The sequence below is a fragment of the Vombatus ursinus genome, unplaced genomic scaffold, assembly GCF_900497805.2.
Source record: "Vombatus ursinus unplaced genomic scaffold, bare-nosed wombat genome assembly UNPS02011014.1, whole genome shotgun sequence".
Lineage (NCBI taxonomy): Eukaryota > Metazoa > Chordata > Mammalia > Diprotodontia > Vombatidae > Vombatus > Vombatus ursinus.
The window spans coordinates 7,175,204-7,200,084 of NW_020950792.1; the positions used below are offsets into that span (position 1 = coordinate 7,175,204).

Genomic DNA, 24,881 nt, shown 5'->3' on the forward strand with positions numbered 1-24,881 from the left:
GTTCTTCGAGGTTTACTGAACACGTTATCATATATACTATTATAAGAATCTCAGCAAAGGAAGGAAGGAAATAAGCATTGATTGAGCAATGGTGCCAGGTAGTATGCTAAGTGTTTTACAAATGTCATCTCATTTGATCCTCACACTGAGAAGTAGATGTTGTTATTATTAGGCACATTTTACAGTTGGGGAAACTGAAGCAGAGGGCAGTTAAGTGACTTGCCCAGGGTCACACAGGTAGTAAGTAATTAAGGCCAGATTTGAATTCAGATCTTCCTGATTCCAGGCCTAGTGCTTTATCCACTGAACCACCTAGTTGTCTCTGCATAGAGTAGAGAGAGTGCCAACTTCAAAGCCTAGAAAACATGTATTCAGGTCTCACCTCTGACACATACTGGCCGTATGACTTTGGGTAAATTACTTGACCTCTCATTCCTCTAGGAAACTCACTAAGATTTTTAAAGCTTCAAAGAAGATATTAACCTAAGCTGGTAGAAGGAATTTCCTTACCCAGGATTTCACTATACCAATGAAATCACAGGTCCTTTTCCTTCTGTTTTAATTTGCGGTATGTCCTAATGCTTTCTGTATTCAATTTTAATGTATTTGCCATGTATTAGGTATCTGCATGTGTACTGAACTTTATAGTTTATACAATTACCTATCACTATGTTTTATGACAGTTTATATATGTGTACAATGTATGTTTGCAGTATCTTGGTTTAGTCTGACAGAGTAAATCAGCTATTATTGATTAATTTGATTTATTTTTAGTTTGATTATAGGCTTAGGCTCCCTTCCTTAGGAAGAGCTAGCCCTAAACTAAGCCAGACTAACATAGATAGTCTCTTAAGTCTAGGTTACCCATAGATTTAGTGAATAGATAGAGAAGACTTTATAATTTAGTAGCAAATAATTTAGAAGAATAAAATAATCATAAGATTACTCTTTTAAAAAGGTGTTTCCCTTTCTGGCAGACAAGCGGGGCTGGGGATGAAGGGGTGGGCTACCAGAGGCTAAATCCCCCTTTTTGGCAGCTAGAGAAAGACTAGCCAGAGGCTAAGTTCCTCTTTCCACTCTTAGTGTCTGAGCTCCCTTTTTTTCTTGAGCTAGAGTCTAAGTCAAATCATGGATTCTGCTAAGAAAGTTATAGGGTGACTCCTAACCACTGACCACAAATTCCTCTTTCCCAGTACACTTTCTGGTTACAAAAGGTACAACCAAGAGGAAAGGACTTCTGGCATGTGATTAAGAAAGTCTGAGAGACACTAACTAGTCAGGTGACCTGCGTTGTCTAATTGAATTATGTTCAAAACAAGTTTCTGTCATTTTTCCAATTCCTCTTTTTTGTTATAAAAACCATCTCTGTAAATCACCCCTTCTCTCTGACCTTTGGAGAGTCAGGTATTAGGTATACAAATACTAGCTTCGCACATTAAATCATAGATGGCTCCTTAACTTTGTCCTCAGTTTCCTTTTTATTTCAAATGATCAATTTTAACAACCCCATGTAATTCCCAGGGAATGCAATTTTTTTTTCTGTTGGAAAGTGAAGGTAACAGGGACATTCAAGCTTCTTTTCCAGCACTTTGAACTTTCGATATAACTTCATTTATTCTTTTGAACTTCCTAGATAGCATGATTGGAAGACAAATGTTATGTCCTTTATTCATGGATGGAGATTATGTCAAATAGGTGCATACACATGAACCTCAAAACTGAAAGACTGAGACTCTGGGCAAGTCACTTAACCCCAACTGCCTCTCAAAAAAAACCCCAAAAACTAAAACTAAAACAAAAACAAAAGCACAAACAAACAAAAAAACTGAGACAGAAGGAGACACAATAGCAGCTGGGATACATCTATCTCCTTGGCACTGTTTCCATTATATTTGTGATAGTCAGGTGGTGCCATGTGGGTATTAACTTCTGTGACATTTAAGCAATGTTGGATTTCAGTGCTGAGATTGAAGAGACAGACCTTGGAACTGAGGTCTCAGATAATAACAGAAATAGAGAACCTGGGACCTTAGAAAAACAATCTTTGTTCTCCTCCCCCCCACTTTATTAGTGCTTTCTAATCCACTTGTGATTTAATAGACTGTATTTAACTCCCATTTCATGGGGAAATGAGAGAGCTATGATAATTCATTGAACTAATAGTATAGCTTTCAAAGCAGTTTCTGTCCTATGTCTGGAAGACTGAGAGGAGGAGAGACAGACTCCAGCCTAGAGGGTGTTTCTGCCTTGGGAGGATCTGGACCCAGTGATTGGTCCAATAATCTATTATACAATCTATTTACATATGATTAATGTTTCTGCTTATATATTTGCAAATTTAATTTAACTGTTTTCTTAAATTATGAACTTGAGCACTACTAGGTAATTGAAGCAACATGAAAGAAAAGTTCTTTTTTTTGTTTTTGTTTTTAAGGGACTTAACCAAGTAGTTGAAGAATGAACCAGAAACTGATTAAGTCAAATTCATAGACAGGAATATTTGATGTAACAGGGCTAAACAGGGACAAAGGGGAAAATGCTGGCCAATTAACTGCCATATGCCTTCAGATTCTGATTGTTGACAGGCTCTAGACTGCTATAATTTTATATTTGTTACATACAAAAAGGCCTTATGTGAAAAATTTGTTTGTGAGTCATTTCCTGGGAATGGAGAATAGGTCAATTTGCAAAGAAACAAAGTGCCAAGTTCAGACGTTCAGACTAGCTAGTTTATTTAATTCATACTACAAAATGATTTGGTAAATAAGCACGACGTATACTATGTATAGCATTATCTCTAGGGAAAAACATATTCAACATTCCAACCTGACATAATAGGAACATATCTTCTCTATTGTAGCTCTTTTAGCAGGAAGCAGAAAATTCCCTTCCTTTCTAGGACTCTTTCTGCAAGGCGGTCAGAATGAACATTCCCTCAGATGACAAAGACGCTGGACAAAGACTACAATGTGGATGCAGGGAAATGGATACACTAAAGTTGAGAATTCTCAAAGACCAGAGGTGTGATAATTAGATCAGGGGTCAGGTAGATATTGAACAGTAGTAGTAAGACAAAGTTTACATTCTCTTTCCTTTCATTTCACCTCTTCTTATTATCCTTCTTCTTCATTTTTTTTCTTATAGGTTAGTTAGCCAATGAGCATTTATTAACCATCTGTATGCCAGTCATCGTACTAGGCAATGAGGATACAAAGAAGGGTAAAAAACAAAAGCAAAATAAAAACAGCTCCTGTTTATGAGTATCTTACAGTTCAATAGAAGAAACAACATGAAAACAACCAAATACAAACAAGACATACAGGATAAATTGGAGATAATCAACAGAGGATAAGTACTAGGATTAAGAGAGATGAGAGAAGACTTCTCATACATAGTGGGACTTTAGCTGGGAATTGAAGAAAGCCATGAAAGCCAGTAGGCAGAGATGAGGAGGAAGTAAACTCTAGACATGGGAGATAGCCAATAAAAATGCCCAAAGTTGGGAGATTGTCTTATGAAATGTATTGCTATGAGGCCTGTGTCACTGGATCACAAAGTAATTGGAAGAGGAGCAATGTGTAGGAAGGGGCCAGATTGTGAAGGGCTTTGAATATCAAACAGATGCTTTTATATTTAATCTTGGAGTTGATAAGGAGCCATTGAAGTTTATTGAATCAGGCACATGAAATGGTCAGATTTCTGCTTTAGGAAGGTCAGTGTAACAGCTGAATGTAGTGGAGCCACAATGAGACCGGAGTGGAGAGAAATTTAAGACACAGAGAGCAATCAGAAGGATAATGCAAAAGGCCAGGAGTGCAGCGATCAGGGCCTATACTAGAATGGTGGTAGTATTAGAAGAGAGAAGGTAGAGTATATGGAAAGATTATGGAGATAAAATCAACAGGCATTGGTAATTGATTACTTGTGGGGAGGGGAGAGTGAGGAATAAAAGATGACACCTAGGTTGCAAGCCTGAGTGACTAGAAGAATATTGGTATCCACCACATTAATAAGAACATTCAGAAGTGGGGAAGGTTTGGGGAATTAGGTAATGGATTCAGTTTTGAATGTGTTGAGTTTAACATGGGACATGCAATTTGAGATATCCAATAGGCAGTTAAAGATGAGAGATTAGAAGTCAGGAGAAATGTTAGAGTTGACCATATAAATCTGAGAATCATAAGCAGAGATGATAGTTGAATCCATAGGAGCTAAAGAGATCAGCAGGTGAAATGGTATAAAGGGTAAAGATGAGAAAGTCCAGGACAGAACCTTGTGAGACACCCACAGTTATCAAGTATACCTTGGATTGAAGATCCAGCAAAGAAGATTTGGAAGTTGTCAGATAGCTAGGAGGAGAACTAGGAGAGAGTAGTGTTGCAAAAAAACCTAGAGGGAAGGGGGTATCAAGGAGTAAAGGGTGTTCAACCACGTCAAAGGCTAAAGAGGTCAAGAAGAATGAGGATTTAGCAAATGCCGTTACATTTGGCAATTCCAAGATCACTGCTAACTTTGGAAGAGCACTTTGAATGAATGAATGAGATCTAAAGTGAATATAGAGAGTTAAGAGAGTGAGAGGAAAGGAAGTAGGAGCACTGGTTGTAGAAAACCTTTGTAAGGAGTTCAGCCATATAAGGAAGGAGAAGTAAGACAAGAGCTAATGGGGATGGATGGGTCATGTGAAAGATTTTTGAAGATTAGGGGTGGGAGGGACCTGAGTATATTTGTAGATAGGAGGGAAGCAACCAATAGAAAAGGAGAGATTGAAGATGAGGGAGAAAGCAGGGATGATAGGACAATCTGCTGGAGAAGACAGGATAACAGTTACCTATTTATCTAGAGGTGTTCCCCTTGGAAAAGCGAAAGACCACCTCTTCATGTGAAATGGGTGAAAGAGGAGAAAGCGGTGGAAGACATTTTAGTGATATGAAGTGAGGAAGAGCAAAGAGGAAGAAGTTCTTTGGGACTGGCCTCAATTGTGTGTGTGTGTGTGTGTGTGTGTGTGTGTGTGAAATATTAGGGAAGGTTTTCAACCAAAAGAGACAAATGAAGTCATAGTAGATTTAAGAAAGAATGAAAAAAATTGAAAAGCTGCCATGGTGAGTGAAATACTGAGTTAATTAGGTATGAGTAAAAGAATTGCCTTGCCACAGTGTGGTTCTAGTTCAGGTTATGTAACACATTTTTTTCTGGGCAGCTAGGTGGCCCAGTGGATAGAGTGCTGGGCCTAGTGTCAGGAAGATTCATCTTCCTGAGCTCAAATCTGGTCTCATCACCTTGTTGGGGTCAAGGTACAGTGTGTCTGACTGTGGCTGATCATATCAATATGAACTTGGAAGGCTCTACCACAGGTCGTGAACAAATAGTCCATGTGAACATTTGGAGTGGAGATGTCCCTAAACTTGAGCTATTCACAATTCTTTTGAATTACTGCAATTCTTCATTGCTCTTATAATATAGTGCCTTCTTTGAGGCAGGCATACATTAACAGATATTTTTTCCCTTCTGCTACATATATTTTACTACTGGAATTATGGAAATTTGAATAATTCAGAATCAGACTAGGAGTTCTTGCTTCCCATGGTTAAGGGAAAATAAGAGAGAAGGGAAATACTTGACAATGTTGAAGGTAAGTTAGAAAAATCCCTGGGGTCACCTAGCTTGTGTTTTCTTTTTGTGCAATAGCCATATATACGTTAAAAACTTTGAAACATCATCAGAAAATTCTTGAGAAGTCATTTTCCTAATTATATACTTTGAAGCTATGATGCATTATGCTTATTAGTACATTTTTAAAGGAGTTCAAATAAGTGAAATTAATGAAGTCACCTGGGAAGAGTCACTTTCTCCCATCATCATTATCAATGACAAAAATAAAACCATAAACATAATCAGATATTCATTGAGTATTCTTCATCCTACTATGTAGTACTATACCAGGCACATTGAGGGATACAGAAGTATGTGATATAAGTTCACATTCTTAAGGAGTTTACATTCCAGTTTTGTTGTTCAGTCATTTTCATTCACACCTGGCTCTTTGTGACCCCATTTGGGGTTTTCTTGGCAAAAATACTGGAGTTGTTTGCCATTTCCTTCTCTAGCTCATTTTCACAAATGAGAAAACTGAGGTAAACAGAGTTAAGTGGCTTGCACTGGGTCACAGTTAGTAAGTGTCTAAGGCCAGATTTGAACTCAGGAAGACGAGTCTTCCTGAGACTAGGCCTAGCACTCTATCCACTGGGCCACCTAGCTGCCCTGCATTCTAGTTAGGAAGGCAATAATATGCACATGAGCATGGATACATGCTTCAAAATAATTATTATTAACATCTAAATTATGGGTTGTAGGCTGTAAATACCAAAGAAACTCATTGAAAGGAAAGGTAAAAGTGGGCTAGAGTAGTCAGGAAGGCTTAATTTAGAAGGGTATTAAGGTAGATCTTGAAGGATGCAAAGGACTTAAATACGTGCAGAGGAGATAAGGATAGTCTGTTAGGTATTTGACATTCATTAGATTAGCAGAAGATCAATAGGCCCTATTTCTTTTACATCTACGTGTTTCAGAAACTCTTTTGGAAAGCCAGTCTATGTTCCTGGAGCATCAGCCTAGCTGAGTTTAGAGAGACTCATTACTGGAACTTGGACATCAGGTGTTGAATTTTTTTAACCAAAGTGACTCATGAGGGCCATTTACTAAAGTATAGAGAGGTTATGATCTCTGTTGGTGAAAGGATTACCCACACTGATAAAATCCTGGGTTTTGGAAAGTATTAAACTCCACTAGCAGACTTATATGGAAGAGTGCATCAGTTAGGTATCATAGGAACTCACACATGAATATAGAAAGTTGTTTTTCTTTACTCGAGAGATTAAAAAAGTAAATAAATAAATAAGCCTTTGTCAGGCTTGTTCTCTCATTGTCCAAATTACTTCTCCCAGTCCCTTCCATAGTTACGAGAATAAGAAATAGTATAGAAGGCTGAAGCACTCTTATTTCCTTTTCTCCTTGCTAAAATTCAACCTCTAAAACAATGATATTCTTCACCATTTTAGTTTCACAAAAAGGTCATTTTAAAGGATACTTATTTACTTTGTGTGGACATGAAAACCAACTAAATATTAAGTTGCAGTAAGTTTAATAAGTCTCTTTTTTTGCCTTGTTTCCTGTAACTGTTGTATAAGGCTAAGTTAGAAAGCCTACATCTTGAGCCCTCTTAAGACTAAAACTAGATCTTCTTCTTTATTTTAAGTTTGGAGATTTTAGCTAATGTGAAAGGACCTAAATGTAATATCCTTCAAGGACTGTTATTGTATTATGTGGTTTTATATCTTTTATTACCAACAGTATATGACTGTCATGACCATGTAAATTTATTAAATAAATAGCTACTGAAGCCCATATAAGATTACTTGTTAGCTTAGACCAAGAGAAAATGGCCCTTAAAACAACCCATAAATTAAAGTATATTTGCTTACTATTGATTTTATCTTTGGGGGAAAAATTGAAATCTTGTTTTATATTTCTAATAAAAAATTCAATCAAATAATTTTATATGTATTTTTGTAATTTAATTAGACAATTCTAAAGTTCCTTCTATCTCTAAAACTATGATTCTATGAACACATTACATAGCCTAGCTGACGGAGAGTAGGTAGGTGGCACAGTTGATAGAGTGCTGGGCCTGGAGTCAAGAAGATTCCCCTTCATGAGTTGAAATCTGGCTTCAGATACTTACAATCTGTATGACTCTGGGCAAATCACTTAACTCTGTTTGCCTCAGTTTCCTCATTGGTAAAATGACCTGGAGAAGGAAATTATAAAATGGAGTGATACTACTCCAGTATCTTTGCCAAGAAAATCCTAAATGGGGAGTCACAAAGAGGCAGAAACGACTAGTCAAAGTGAGCTACTTTCCAATCCCCATTCTTATACTGCTTTTTACCAACTCCATGAATCCATTCAGGATGCCTGGGGATGACTCTCCCACCACCCCCATCTCCTTATCTTATAATCATTCTATTCCTTAAATGAAACTTAAAGGTTCATTTCCAGTTCTATCTTTTGAAATCTTTACTGATTTTCTCATAGCTCCAGTTTACAGTGGGGGACATAAAATTTGTAAAAAATTTACATTGCAAAATTCCTCACGACATTTTTACTGGAACCTGTGTTTCTTTGTTATTGTAGTTATTTGTATGTATATTCACACACACACACACACACACACACAGAGCTTGTAAATGTTTGTTTATTCTTGTATTCTCAGAGCCTAGCACAGCGTCTTGCACATTCTAAGTATTTACTAAAAGTTTAGTGAATAATGAAATAATGAAAAAAAAGTTGAGAATAATTACTCAGATCAGAGATGCTCCACAGATGGAATGTCCAATGAAGATTTTTTTTTTAAAAAGGACAGAAAGGAGTAATGAACATTCAAGTTTTTCTGTACTCACCCTCTAATTCCTGATAAACTCATCATTTTTTGTATGGTTCAATGTTATTTTCATGACTACTAGACAGACATCAGAGTCTACTATCTCATAATGCATTTCTAATAATATTTGGCTGAAAAATTTAAAAATCTCAGTCTTAAAATGTACATAATAAAATTTGTGATCTCTTCTTCCAAATCTATTATTCTTCCTGATATCCCAATTTCTATAGAAGATACCACCATTCTTCTAGTCACCCAGGTTTTCAGTCTTTGGAGTCATGTTCGACTTATCATTTTCCTTCACCACATATATCTAATCAGTTTATCTTATCAATTTAACTTCCATAACATCTCACATATGCTATTACCTTTTGTCTACTCAAATGGCCACCACTCATTATTGCCATTATCTCTTACTTATGTTACATCCCTTATGGATGGCTCTCTGATTGGCTGCTTTACAAGCGTAGGTTGTGAGGCCAGGGGACTGGGAGGAGTGGTATCCTCCACAGTAATAAGAAAGTTCAGAAGAGGGAGGAGCTTGGAGGAGGGTTCAAGGAAATGAGTTTAGTTTTGCACATGTTGAGTTTAAGATATCTATTGGACATTCAAGTTGGGTTGTTCAACAGGCAGTTGGAGTTGGGAAACTGAAGGTCAGGGGAAAGGTTAGAGCTGGACAAATAAATCTAAGAAACATCAGTGTAGAAATTATTTAATCTATAGGAACTGATGAGATCACCAATTGAAATAGTAAAAAAGGAGAAGAGAAGAAGGCTGAGGAGAGAGCTTTGGGAGACATGCATGGTTAATGGGAATGTCTTGAATCATGCAAATGAAACTGAACAATCATATTGGCAGGAGGACAAGTGAGAGAGAGGAATCTCATGAAATCTTAGAAAGAAAGGAAGAGAATATGTATTCATATAGTGCCTAATATATGCCAGCTACTGTGCTAAGTGCTTTAGAGAACATCAAAGAGAAGAGGGTATTTGATAGTGTCAAAGTCTGCAGAGGTCAAATAGGATGAGGATGGAGAAAAAAAATCATTTGATATGGCAATTTTTCAGAGATCATTTGCAACTTTGGAAAGAATAGTTTCAACTAAAGGATGAAAACTAATTTACTAATTTATTACCTATAAAGGAGGCATTCCAGAGAGCATAGTGGGAGGGGTAGAGTGGAAGGTTGGCCGAGGGTGTTGAATTGAGGGTGATAGGAATAAAGGAACAGTCAGTGTGGGACCAAGAACGGGATGTGAAGAATGGTCAGTTCAGAATCACTGAAATAAAGAAGTAATTACAGGGTGAGAGTATGGTAAATTTTGAAGATTGAGTTCAAGTAGGTTATCATGGTCCACAGAGGTTTAGCTTGAGGGTGTAGCAGTCCCATAGATCAACCATCAGTATGTATCTGGAAAGCAAAAAAAGAAGTTAGGGTATGGGGGAGTAAGCTAACTGACTACTATGGAGTTGTAGTTGGTGTATTATTGTACAACACTTGGAAGGCTAGGAAACCCTGTTAAGCAGGGTCAGGCAAGGAAATATCACATCTTAAGTTGTGTGCAACCTTGAAAGGTTATCATCTCTTCTTTTGCACCTCAAAAGGCAGAGGAAATGAAAATCTTTCTGTCAAGATTCCTAGGGCCTTTTTTAGTGTTCCCTCCACTAATGAGGACTGCAAGGGTTGAGAAAGTGAAGAGAATAATCGTTTATATAACACTTACTATGTGCCATACACTGTGCTTTTTAGGAATATTATCTTTTTTGATCCTCACAACAACTTTGCAAGCAAGGTGTTGTTATCATCCCTATCATACAATTGAGGAAACTCAGGCCAACAGAGATTAAATGAATTATCCAGGGTTGTATAGTTAGTAAGTATCTGTGATCAGATTTGAACTCAGGTCTTCCTGACTCTAATTCTAACACTATCCATTGAGCCACCAGCTGCCTACGATACACAATACCTTTACACTTAAAAGACAGTCTCCATTAATTCTTATGATCACCCTAGGGGCAGCCTTCTAGTAATGGATCTCAGCATTAAAGTTACTTTGGAATTAGTCAGTTGCTAAGCTGGTACCTCTCTGATTTGATAGGGCCTGCCAGGGTTTATTGTCTGCTGGCATAATCTTTCAAGAACTCAGAGATGCTTCAATGAAGCATTTTTTAAGACTTTAATGGAGGTACACTATAATTAGTGCCAGGAAAGGCAATCTTGTATCCCACTTCAGTCTCTCATGTTGTTATTTAAGCATGACTCCTTTTTTGGAGTCCTCTCTGGAGATAGGAAACAGCTTTTCTTGTTAGTATGTGGGAAATTAGAGACTTTCTTTTAAACATTCCTAAATCTTCTTTCTTTCCTTTAAGCTGAATAACCTCTATTATTTGAATTTTCCTCCTAGCCTTTGTTTTTTAACTCTTCAATAATCCTAGTTCTTTTTCTTGAATTAATTCAAAATTATTTGTGTATTTTTAAGTCTTGAATTTTTTAAAAATAATTTTATGTGTCTTTTCTAAAAGTACAACATGGATTGATTTTTTAAATCATTTTAGAAAAGGATTTTTTTTATTAAAATGTGCATATTATACTTTGTTCCATGACAAAATTTACCACTGGTACTGAGCAAAATTCCTATCTTTCTAAACATAAAGCAAGGATTCATCTGTTTTGTTTGAGACAGCATATCAACTGATCAGCCATTTCTTCTCATAGCATCATAAAAAGTTACTGAGCCTGAAATATTGAGAAATTCAATGAGAGATAAGCTGTATTCTTTAGTTATGAAAAACCAGGGATTCTCAGTGTAAAACTGGTAAAGAAACAGAAAGAAGAGGGAATCAATACATTTTAATACTCTTATGATTTCTCAGAATTAAGTTGGCAGCCAAACGGCTAACCAAAAATTGAAGATATATCAAATACTATTTGTAGAATTAAAGTCAGAAATGCCTAGTAGGAAGTGAGCCTTGTGATAAATGCTAAGGATAACAAAAAAGGCTTTTTTATATGACAAGCAAAAAGAATATTGATGAAGGGATGGGACTTCTTTTTGTAGTGAAGGAAAATCATAATGGATGACAGAGTGAAAGTAGAATTACTTACCTATTTTGCTTGTATATTTTCTACCAATAAGAATGATTTTCAAATTGCAAAAAACAGAAGAAAAACGATTCAAAAACCCAAATAAATGAAGATGCTAAAAGAGCACTAGGATGCCCTTGATGAGTTCAAGTTACCAAATGGGAACCAAATACAGCTCAGATTCCTGAAAGAAATTGTAACTATAATTTTTGAACCACTTTCAGTGACAGTCAGGAATTCATCATGATAAATGAGAGAAGTTCTGGGCAAATACTGGCCCTATTTTCCAAAGGGTAAAGAAGGAATTTATTATTGAACATATTTTGTTGTGAGCATTTACAAAAGGAAATGATGTCTTTGGGTCAGCAGGGAATCATCAAGAAGTCATGTCAGACTAATTTTACTTCCCTTGCTAATAAGGTGACTAGCATGGAAGATCAAGGGAAGGCTATGGTGACTGTATGCATAGATTTAAGCAACGCCCTGAGAAACGTCTTTTAAAATAAAATACCTTGGAGTCAAGACAGAAAGATTTAGAATGGATGGTAGTAAAACTACTAGGTAAGTTTGGAACTTAGAAGATTCAGAAGGTTGTACTTAATTGATGGAAGTAAAAGAGAGGGGAGTTCCCTAGTGGAATGCTGCTAGTTTATGCCCATTGTTTTGTTTAAGGTTTTTTTTCTCCCACTAATTTAGATAAGGGAAAAAGTACCATGCATATCAAATTTGCAGATGGCACAAAGCAGGGATAAATAGCTAATAAATTAAGTGAAATAACCAATATCTGAAAAGATCTCAATAGATTGAAACAAGGAACTGAAGATAAGTAATGAAATTTAACATATATACATACAAGTATATAAGCAAAACCACTTGGCTTAAAGTTGATCAGTTCACAAGTATGGTATTGGAGAGATATGATTAGAAAGTTTATATGATTAAACAGCTAGGGATTTTTAGTGGACTCAAGTCTTAATATGAATCAATAGTGTGATATGGTAATTAAAAAATAAACAACCTAATGTGAATTTACTTGAGTCATTCAAGATTCTGTACTCTTTCTAATGACTCAGATTAAAATTTTATATTAGATGTTTGATGCCTTTTAATAGATGCTAATACAAAAGGATTGAAATATCTCAGGTCAATTAAGTAATCAAGAAATGTTTTGAGAAGGGGTATTGCATAGTGGATAGAGAGCTCACTTTGAAGCCAGGAAAACCTGGGTTCAAGATCTATATCTGACAGATACTGGCTCTGTAGAGCTGCACAAGTCACTTAACTTCTCAATGCTCTAGGCAACTCTTTAACACTATAAATTTTCCCAACCTGCATAGGTGGAGGAAGTTTCTTTATGTGGGAGTTCCCTATATCAATTAAATTAGAAGTCTAGTTTTTATCCTTGCCCCTGTTCAAATCCCTTTTCCTATTATGTGCCAGGTAGTCTGCTAGGTACTAGGAATACAATGACAAAAAAGAACAGTCCCCACCTTCAAGAAGCTTACATTGTATTAGGGGAGCAACATGTACATCTATACCTATAGTTAATGATATGTCTAATATGTAAAAGTGAATACAAGAATATAAGACAAATTTGGAAGTCACTAGTAGCTGGAGGTTAGGAAAGGCCTTATGTACAAGATAACAATTGAGTTCTGAAGGAAAGTAAGGATTTGAAAAGCCATAGGAGAGGAGAGAGTGCAATCAGTGCCCAGGTAACAGCCTGTGAAAGGCACAGAAGTTGGAGATGGTATGTCATTGTGTGAGGAATAGCAAGAAATCCTGTTTGCCTAGACTGCAGAGTATCAAAAGGAAAAGTGTATAATAAGGTTGGAGCTCCCTTGTGAAGGGATTTAAATGTCAAACAGAGGAGTTTGTACTTCATTCTAGCTATTATAGGGGGCTACTGAAGTTTATTGAGTAGTAGCGCAGCAAAGTCAAACCTGGGCTTTAGGAAAATCTTTTTGGTATCTGTATGGATGATGGACTAGGTGAAGCACTGCAAAGTCAATTAGAAAGGTATTATGATAGCCCACTTGGGTCTGAATACTGGTGGTGGCTGTGCATGTACAGAGAAGGGGATAAATGTGAGAGATACAGTAGAGGTAGAAACAGTAAGCCTTGGAAACTGATTTGGATATGTATGGCGAGGGAAAATGAAAAGTTTGACATGACTCTAAAGTTGCAAACCTGCCTGGAAGAATTTATCTTGAAAAATGGTGGTGACTTTGACATAAATGGGAAAGTTCAGGAGAGGAGCAGATTGGAGGGAGGGAAGGGGAATGATGAATTATGTTTTGTATAGCTAGATGACAGACTGGATGGAGTGACGGATTTGAAGTCAGGAAGATCTGAGTTAAAATCTAGCCTCAGAAATTCACTAGTACTATGAAAATCTTAAAGTGATAAAGAAAGTTAGCTATTATTATTATTGCATATTAAATTTAAGGTACCTATATCAATCAATTGATAATCAATAAACATTTATTAAACTCTAATTGCCAGGCATTATACCAAACACTGGGATACAAAAACAGGCAAAAGACAGATATGGGAATTATCTGCATAGAGATGATATTTAAACCCATTGGACATGATGAGTTTGCAAAGAAAGATTTCATAGAGAGAATAGAAGAGGGTCCAAGAAAGAGCCTTGAGGTACACCAAGAATTAGGGATTGGAATATGGATGAGACTGAGGAATGGACAGACAAGTAGCAGAACCAGGAGAGTGCCATATTATGAAAACTCAGAGAGGAGAGAGTTTCCAGAAGAATAGAGTGGTCCCCCCTGTCAAATGCTGCAGAGAAGTATAAGATTGGATTGAGAAAAGACAAGATTGAATTGAGATTTGGCAATTAAAAGATCATTGATAACTTTGAAGAAAGCAGCTTTTCTTGAGGAATGAGCAAATAATCAATTTCAAAGGGTTTAGAGGAGGGTAAGATGAAGTGGAGGTAATGGAAGTACATAGTTGTATCCATCCACCCCCTCCCCAACTCCTCCTTAGTAGTTTGGTTGTGAAATGGAGGAAAGAGATAGCAAAATGGTTCAAGGGGAAGTTAGGATCAATCGAGGATTGATAAAAGTTTGGAAAGAAGTGGACTATGCATATATTGTAGGAAAGGAACCAGTTGAGGTGGAGATTGCAGATTAAAAGGGAAGCGATAGGTGTGGTAAACCTGCTAGAATAGATGGAAAGGGATGGGGTCAAGAGTGCCTTTACAAGGGTTGACCTTAGTAAAGAGAATAGCCACATCTTCATCACTTATTATTATCTGGCAATCTCTCCCACTTTACTGTAAACTTCTCAAGAACAGGTACCATGTCTCATTTAGGTTTGCATTTTACCTGACCCACAACATAATACTCTATACCTAGTAAGTGCATAATTAAATGAATTAATGAGACTGTGAAAGTTTAAAAATAAAAATCTAAGTAATACGTTTTTTGATCAACATATATTACAACATATATTTCATACACATTTTCAACTTCATTTTTTGCCATTCTCTCTTACTAGCTATGTCATTAGAGTCCTCAGTCACACAAACTTGTGCAGCTGATATAGACACAGACTCTTTTTTTCTTTCTCATGCCTGCTTAATACTGAATTGAAAGTTATTCTCCTAAGAAGCTCTGAGAAATCTGACTGCTCTACAAAATCTAATTCATTTTACAAGAGTAATTTTACTCTACAAAAAAATGATTGTTTATTTCAGTCTAACATCAGCTCATTCACATTGAGTTGAAATGAGCTAGCTCTTCCTGGCTTGGTCTATAGAATATCTACTTGGTAATTCCCCCCTCCAAATGCAATTATTCAGAGCAGATGGTTGCGGTTGCCTACAATTGGCAGTTGAAACCACTAGTCAGCCACCATCAATTTTTGGCATTGTTTCCTAGTCTTTCGCTATGAGATGCCTGGGAGCAGGTGGATATTTCCATGGATAATTTCTATCACATCTATTTCTATGAAAGAGAGCCTACTGAATGCTGTATATTTTCTATAATAGAGGTTAGTAGTATTATTCATGGACATGACAGTAATAATTACAATAATTGTAAGTACACATGCTGGGGAAAGTTTTAGTAAACCTGAATCATGGGATTCATCAGAGTAGAGCTGTTGTTGATTTGCTCCCAGGAGATAATGTACCTGGCTAGGAAGGGCATGTTTGACTTTCTCCCAATGTTTGCTATAGTGTTGAATTAACCTTTCCATGGATAGGACCTTTTGCTTACTGAGTCAATATATCAGCAAATTAAATAAATTTAACAACTAGATATTATACTACGGGAAGATCTATGAAGATATTACTTCCTACCTCCATACCATACATACCATAATCTCTGTCTAAAGAAGATCTATTTCTCATCTAATCTCCAATTTAGAGAATAAAAGTAAACAAATTTGACTATAATGGCAAATGTGTATTAAATATATATTCTAGGCAAGATACTATAGTAGCTAAGAAGTGGCATAGTATAGTAGAGAGCTGGAGTTGAGGTCAGGAAGAGCTGGATTTGGATTCTATATTAGATACTTATTAGTTGTGAGGCAGGGGACATCATTTAACAGCTGTGAGTCTCTGTAGCCTCCTCCATAAAAATATAATTGGATTAGATGGCCTCTAAGGTTCTTTCCATCTCTAAATCTATGATCCAAGCACCTACCACACAGGGTTGTTGAGGATTAGATGAGATAATGTTTGTAAAATATTTTTCAAACCTTATGTGTTATATAGGTGTCTGTGATGATGATGATTATGATGATGATAATGATGATAATTAACCAGTTCTTTGACTTCAATGGCATAAGGAATTCTCAGGGAGGAACTTTCTCTTCAAAATTGGATTGACCCATTATCTGCAATTTATAGTTTTAGAATGTTGCTTGAGGCACTGACATTAAAAGGACCTGCCCAAGATCCCATAGCTACCATGTGGCAGAGACAAGACTTGAAACCAGATTTTTTTGATTATGAGGAGGCCTGCCAGACTACCTCTCTTCCTACAATTATATGGTGTAATAGGAAACTTTGTACTAAAAGCAGGGATTTTCAGATTCTCTCATTGAAATTATTTCTGAGATCTTGTTGTAATGCCTTTTGCCTGTCTTCACTTTGTAGTAATGTCAAAGTTGAGCTCTTGGTGGCAAGCAGTGATTGCTATTAAGTGACATTATGTAATCAGTGTGGGAGTGAATCAATGTGAATATGATTTGCTTTGCCAAGTTTGTTGAAATGGCAGGAGTCCTCAAAATAGGACATGTAGGTGCTTATATTGGCTCTAAGCTAGAACCATAGAATTAGAACAGGCTCCTACTCCTATCCCATTACAATACTTTTCCCCACCCTTTGTGATCACCCTCCCTCCCCACCAGAATATGATTTGTTTTCTCATACTCTTCCCTTGTTCTATTAAACATACATATTAAACATACTTTTCTACTGCGCTCCTCATGAGCGGCGGCGGCTGAGGAGGCTTCGCCCCAAGCGGAGGTGAGGTTCAAATTACTGAGCACAGATTTTCTTTTCACTATTGAAGCATTCTGGTTCATCATCCATCCCTAAGCACCCTCAGTCTGACTTAACTAGTTGTGGAAACATGGCAACTGAAGAAAAGAAACCAGAGGCAGAAGCCACAAAAACACAATCTACACCTTCCTCATCAACCAATCAGAGCAAGCCTACACCTGTAAAGCCAAACTACGCATTAAAGTTCACACTAGCAGGACATACTAAAGCCGTATCTTCGGTAAAATTTAGTCCAAATGGAGAATGGTTAGCAAGTTCTTCTGCAGATAAGCTCATTAAAATTTGGGGAGCATATGATGGAAAATTTGAGAAAACAATATCTGGGCACAAACTGGGAATCTCGGATGTTGCCTGGTCATCAGATTCCAATCTTCTTGTATCTGCTTCTGATGATAAAACTCTTAAGATATGGGATGTTAGCTCTGGGAAGTGTCTAAAAACACTGAAGGGTCACAGTAACTATGTCTTTTGCTGCAACTTCAATCCCCAATCCAACCTCATCGTTTCAGGATCTTTTGATGAAAGTGTAAGGATATGGGATGTGAAAACAGGGAAGTGCCTCAAGACTTTACCTGCTCATTCTGACCCAGTTTCAGCAGTTCATTTTAATCGTGATGGATCCTTGATAGTGTCAAGTAGTTATGATGGTCTCTGCCGAATCTGGGATACAGCATCAGGTCAATGTTTAAAAACACTTATTGATGATGATAATCCTCCTGTGTCTTTTGTGAAATTCTCTCCAAATGGTAAATACATTCTTGCTGCAACTCTGGACAACACTCTTAAGCTATGGGACTACAGCAAAGGGAAGTGCCTGAAGACATACACTGGTCACAAGAATGAGAAATACTGCATTTTCGCTAATTTTTCGGTCACTGGTGGAAAGTGGATTGTGTCTGGGTCAGAAGATAACCTGGTTTACATTTGGAACCTTCAGACAAAAGAGATCATACAGAAATTACAAGGCCATACAGATGTTGTGATTTCAACAGCTTGTCACCCTACAGAAAACATCATTGCATCAGCCGCATTAGAAAATGACAAAACAATTAAACTCTGGAAGAGTGACTGTTAAGCCCTTTCGATGTCATGTTAGAGACTGTATCAAGAAGTAGGTCCTATGAGGCAAGAAACTAAGATATTTGAAAATAGTTTCTTGGCCTAAAGGGAAATCCCCTTTTTTCTTCCCTGGAATGGGTAGCCTGGTGAGAAGAGGCAGCATCTGCCTTATTTGACAAATGGATCTTTTTCTTATTTTTTTGTTTTAAGGGGAAAAAATTTGCTTGTATTACTAGAAGGTCCCAAAAGACTTTGGTGATGCTTCTTGCCAACTCTCCTGATGCTGTCAAAGGAAGAGTTTCAATCTATATTGTGTTATAAATCGAGTCAGCAAAAACCTGAATTTTTAATTTTTTATTACAGAAGGATAAATTTCATTTCATCATGAATTTTTCCTCAACTAAATGTTCTGTAATTTTTTAAAAGATATCACTTACCCACTTCTAACTCTGTGACCAAATACAACCATGTAAGTTTTTGGCTTTCTATCCCCCAGTTTCACTGACCTTGTGGCGAAATATCTTTTAATCTTCTGTATAGTTTTACCTCTTGATATGTATGTTTAATATGTATGTTTAATAGATATATCACAAGTTGTCTACTTTTCCTTGTCCTTTTCCCTTTAAAACCACCTCTAAGACAGAATCTGCAATTCATCATTTTTATCTTATTAGGCATGTCAACATGCCACTTCCCCTGGAATGCTTTCATTTTATCTTTGATTATGGAATGTGTGATATGCAACATAATTTATATGCTACCTACAAATTATATACAAATATGAACTTATTTATTCATACTCTAAATGTGATATCCTTGCTATTGAGAGGCCCTACTACTAGAAGAACTGAAATGCATCCAAAACATAAGATAGAAGGAAGTTAATAGGTAGTCCAGAGATGAGAGCAATGGATATTAGATGGACAGCTCATTTGCTCGACTGGTATCATCAGCCTGTCAAGACCTACCTCACAGGGTCATTATGAGAATAAAATAAGATAATATTCGTAAATTTCTTAGCATAGTATCTGGGACACAGTATGTGATTAATAAATGCTTTTTCCTTTCTGCCTTCAAGAGAAAGTAAGGAAGATTCCAGTAACTGGGTAGATCCTATATGTTAGACAATGGGAGGACAAACATGACTTGTATAAGATGCATAGTTATCGATATGTTGCATTATATATCTTCTGAGGGAATACCCACATCAGTGAGGTCATGATTCATTTGAGTAATTGAAAATGTTAAATGAAAAGTTTTATTCTCTGGTACAGGTTTTATCCATTATCAGTGAGCAGCCACTATTTTTTTTTTTTTGTATCCAGGGAAGCTGTCATAGCATGCCTGAAATCACAGTAATTGTGAATATAGGTATGTGTAAATGCTCAAGATCAACCGTTTATGGATAAACAATGAGAAAGAGAAGCATATAGTAAGTACTGTATAAATGTTGTTTTTGTTGTTGTTATTGGGTTTTTTTTTTTTTGGCTAGGCAATGGGGTTAAGTGACTTACCCAGGGTCACACTGCTAGTAAGTGTTATGTATCTGAGGCTGCATTTGAACTCAGGTCCTCCAGAATCCAGGGCTGGTGCTCTATCCACTGTGCCACCTAGCTGCCCCCTATTGTTGTTATTAAAAGAAGAACCAAGAGAACACTGTACACAGTAATAGCAATATTGTTTTAAGAACAACTTTCTGCTAGTAAGTCATTTAGGCTTTTATAAATACCGAAATTAACTATAAAGGAAATATGAAGGAAGACACCATCTGCATCCAGAGAAAGAACTGATAAATAGAAGTATGTATAGAATGATTATACATACATACACATACATATATATTATATATATGCACATATCCATATATATGTCTCCAATGGTAGCCATTTCTAAGGCAGAGGGGAGAGGGAAAAAAGGGAAAAAAAAGAAATTTACATAACTTTATTATATAATTAAAAGGAATAGCAAGTTGTACACAATAGATTTGCAATTTCACGTGCAATCATCTTTTTTATTAGGTTATGGAAATGCTTGTTTTATTTCATAAATTAAAAAATAAAATAACTAAAAAATTTAAAAAATAAAGAATTCCATAAAGATAATTCTAAAGCTCCCCTCTGTTAGCAATGTCACCGAGAGCCTTTTCAAACTGCAGTGGATAACATACTAGCAGGAAGCAAATAGAATCCTTATTTTTTTTTCATTCTTCGTTATTCCATTCTATAACTAGGGCCTGCAGGAATAGTCACGTGATTTTCTTAACAAAACTCTGAAAATTGGTTTCTGTAGCACTTGCTGAATAGAAAAGTATAAAATTCAGAGTTTTTAAATTATCATTGACTTTAAGCCAAGGAATTATATATAAAAAAGAAGGTACTAATCAACTTGGTTCACATTACTTTCTTCATTGTTAAACTGTGTCATTGGACAATACATAGCTCTCAAATTTTAGCTGAAACACCGTATCCTATACAAGACCTGTCCTGATCTCCCAACTATTAGTGGCTCCCCATCTCCATAACCTTGCATTCATTTTGTCTATACTTTATGTTAATTTATTTTGTATGCACTTGTATGTTCTTGTATGTGTTGTCTCCCTTGATAGAATGCAAGGACAAGGACCCATTCAATTTTGTTTTTGTACCCTTGGCACCTAGCATGATGCCTGCTAAGTTTTTTTGGACCAGATTTCATTGACTTTGGGAACTTCCAATGAGGGAACTCCCTGCACCAATGTAGGTTGGCACCTACTCTGAAACTGAATATTCAAGAGTGTTCTGGTCAATGACAGGTTAAGTGATTTGTTTAGTCACATAGTCAGAATTGGGACTTGAACCTGAAGTCAGTTCACTATCCTCTATCCTCACATGGCACATAGCAGTCATGTAACAAATTCTTCACTGACTAATTTGACTCATTATCAAGGAGGGTTAGGGATAGGGACTGGACCCTGGATAAGTCATTTAACTACTTTCAACTCCAGTTTCCTCATTCGTAAAATAGTAATGATGATTGGACAGGGTGTCCCTCAAGTCTCAGGGCAATTTTAAACTTCAAGAGCTTAAAACTGCCCTGAGACTTCTGGGACATCTTGTATTAGCACAGGGGTATTGTGAGGCTCAAATGACACTTTGTAAACCCTAAAGTACTGTAAATATATTGTTCATTATTATTATTGTTATTATTATTTAGGCAACAAATACAAATTTTAAAATGACAGCTAGTGAGACTCAAATTGTACAAAAAGCAGTGCTTGGGGCTGGGGAGGTACAAAGTTTAGATAAGACATGATCCCCTTGGAGTTTACACTATGATAAAGGAATAAAACACAAACACAGGTAGCTGTCCTACATGATATTACAAATGTTGTAAGGCTGATAACTATGAGGCAATCAGGGAGGACACAGCTTTGAAGAACAGAATTTCATTGGTAAAGAGAGGTAGGGAGGGAATCCCCGCCCCCAGAAACAGCCTTAGTAAAGGCGTGGAGATCTCTGCAGAGAGTTTTTTCCCCCTTTTTCCATTTAAACTGAAGCACAAAGTATTTGGAGGAGAATATTATGAAATGAGGTTGAAAAGGTGAAATTGTGGAGAGTCTTGGAGGAGTTTGGTCTTTATTAAGGAACCAAAAGAATTCTGTGAAAGAGTTCATTCCCAGATTAATGATACAAACCTTAGACAGTATGTGGAATATTAAGAGATGGTATTGCATCTGAGAAGGATTGAGACAGTATTCTGAGGGAAATTTAAAAAGAAGACAGGAGTAATAGGTTCAAAGAATTTTAAAATTTCAGTTTGGAAGGGAAAGACTGACCATTTCATATTACAGAATACAGACCTGAGGGGCTAAGAGGTACAGTGACTTTCCAAAGATGATAAAGCTAGGTAAGTGTCATAACATAGGCTAAGACTTGGCCTCCTGGTTCACGGTCCGTTCTCTGAGCAGAATACAATTGGCTAGGGAAGCATTACTCTTCCCCTTTATTTTCTTATCTGAATGAGTAATTGTGACATCTGTCTCATAATAAACTTCTCAGGGGGTACATCCCTGCCTCTCCTGCCAACTATTTCCTTTCCAAATCCTATGAAACAAGTTCTTCTAGAAGCTGCCTGGGTGAGATGAAGGAGGAAAAGATTAAATGAGGAAAGAAGTGCCACTGATATCCAGACTACAGGTAATATAGAGGAACAGACTTACTTTCTCTCTTTCTAAATTAATATATATTTTCTAGGAAAGAAATTACTGTAAATTAAAATAAAGAGAGTGGCAAGGAAAATCTGCATGTTTTGCGATTACATAGCTTTAAAATGAAAGAATGTTTTAATCTTGTTCTATCTCTCTGTCTCTATCTTTCTATCTATGTATATATGACCCAGCCCCCTCCTACCTCTCCAGTCTTACTCCCTGACACACACTTTTTGAGCCAGTAACACTGGCCTCCTGGCTATTTCTTTCTTTCTTTTTTTTTCATTTTAATAATATTTTTCAATTACATGTAAAAACAATTTTTAACATTAATTTTTAAAATATTGAGTTCCAAATTCTCTCTGTGCCTCCATCTCCTTCCCCTCCCTGAGACAGTAAGCAATTTGATGTTACACATGTGTAATTATGCAAAACATTTTCCATATTAATCATGTTTTATAAGAAAACAGAGAAAAAAAACAAAAAAAGTTTAAAAAGTGTGCTTCATTCTACATTCAGAATCCATCAGTTTTTTTTTTCCTCTGGAAGTGGATAGCATTTTTCATCATGAGCCCTTTGAAATTGTCTTGGATCATCATTGTATTGGTAAGTATAGCTAAGGCATTCAAAGTTGATCATCATACAATATTGCTGTTACTATGTACAATGTTCTCCTGCTTCTGCTTACTTTACTCTGCATTAGTTCATGTAAGTCTTTCCATATTTTTTTCTGAAATCACCCACTCATCATTTCTTATAGCACAATAGTATTCCATCACAATCATATACCACTACTTATTCAGCTATTCCCCAGCTAAGTATCCCATTAATTTCCAATTCTTTGTCACCACAAAAAGATTTACTATAAATACTTTTGTACAAATAAGTCTTTTTTCCTTTTTGAAAAAAATCTCTTTGACCTATAAACCTAGTAGTGGTATTGTTGGGTCAAAAGGTACTCACAGTTTTATATCCCTTTAGGGCATTGTTCCAAATTGCTCTCCAGAATGGTTGGGATCTGTTCACAACTCCACAATGCATTAGTGTCCCGATTTTCCCACATCTTCTCCAACCTTTATCCTTAGCAAATCTCATAAATGTGAGGTGGTACCGCAGACTTGTTTTAATTTGAATTTCTCTGATCAATAGTGATGCAGAATATTTTTTTCATATGCCTTTGGCTCTTTCAAGAAGTAGAAACTTTATCTTTTGGCCTCTGGCATTTTCTCTGATTGTCCCCCATGTCTGGAATGCCCTCCCTTCTCTGCTCTGCCTTCTGACTTCCCTAGCTTCCTTTAAGTTCCAAATAAAATTCCCTGTGGAAGCCTTTTCTGGAAACCTTCCCCACCCTCTCATAATTATAGTGCCTTCCTTCTGCTAGTTATTTCCTATTTATGCTGCACACAGTTTGCTTTATATTGTCTTTTCGTATCCTGGAGTTTAGTATAGTGCCTGGCACATAGTAAGCCCTTATTAAATGTTTGTTGATATCTATCTATCCATCCATCCATCCATCCATCCATCCATCTATATCTGTATCTATATCTATATCTCTATATATGTCATATATCTCTCTATCTATATGATAGGACTTGGTTTGTGATTGTATCAGTGTATGGAACTCAGTATGGAAAGTCTCTCCGCTGTTGTCAATTGGTGACTATCCTGTAATTAGAGAATTCTTCTAGTCAGCAGGAGTCTCAATGGCTTATTCACGTTTACTTATATACCTAGTTGTCAGAGGCAGGACTTGAATTCACATATTCCTGATTCCAAGGCTGGCCCTCTCTATCCACTGCATCAAGCTGCCTCTCATTTTACACATATCATCATTTATGTCTACTGTTAAATACTTCACATTTCTTTTCTTTATTTCATTCTAAACCTGATTTCAGTTCTCCAGATCCTAAGTAAAAGGTCACCACTTACAAATAAAGGAAAATGAAATTGATGACTCATGAGTATACAAAATTTAAGTGGAAACAGGGCAGCAAAGTCTAATTCCATATATTGTATTGTGAATAATTCATGATTTTCACTCAAATGGGCTATAGGCACTGGATGACATTTTGTTAACGCTAATGTTTTTATTATCCCACATTCTATTGTGCTGCAGATTTATGGTTACTTTGCAGGTGGCCTGAAAATCACAAATTGGAGGACAGTAATACAGAGACATTGGCCTCTTGGTACACATTTTTTTTAATGACAATTATATTTTCAAACGAGCTTAATTAGTCAAACCCATCTTTGTATTATTTGGAAAGCCAAAGAGCAGAATTATCTTTGGTTATTGGCTTAGTGGGAACAAATAATGATTATAAAGACTAAAATGCTCTGAAAAAAATGGCATAGAGTCGTTTTATTTATATGACTGTTGATTTATCTTCAGACTGAGCCAGAACAATTAGAATTTCTAAGAGTATTAGCGAAGCTCTTTAAGACACTGTTATTCTTAATAATATAATCAACCCCATTCTCTCAATATGAATAGTGGTGCTGTTGCCAGAACTATAACTAGCAATGTTTGTATCAGGGCCAGCATAAATAACGCCTAAAGAAACTGATAAGGAAGG

General features: G+C 36.4%; 1 pseudogene; it reads left to right on the forward strand.

Moving 5' to 3' along the window:
• Positions 1–17,025: 17,025 nt before the first annotated feature.
• LOC114038409 lies at positions 17,026–18,199 on the forward strand (annotated as a pseudogene).
• Positions 18,200–24,881: the final 6,682 nt, after the last annotated feature.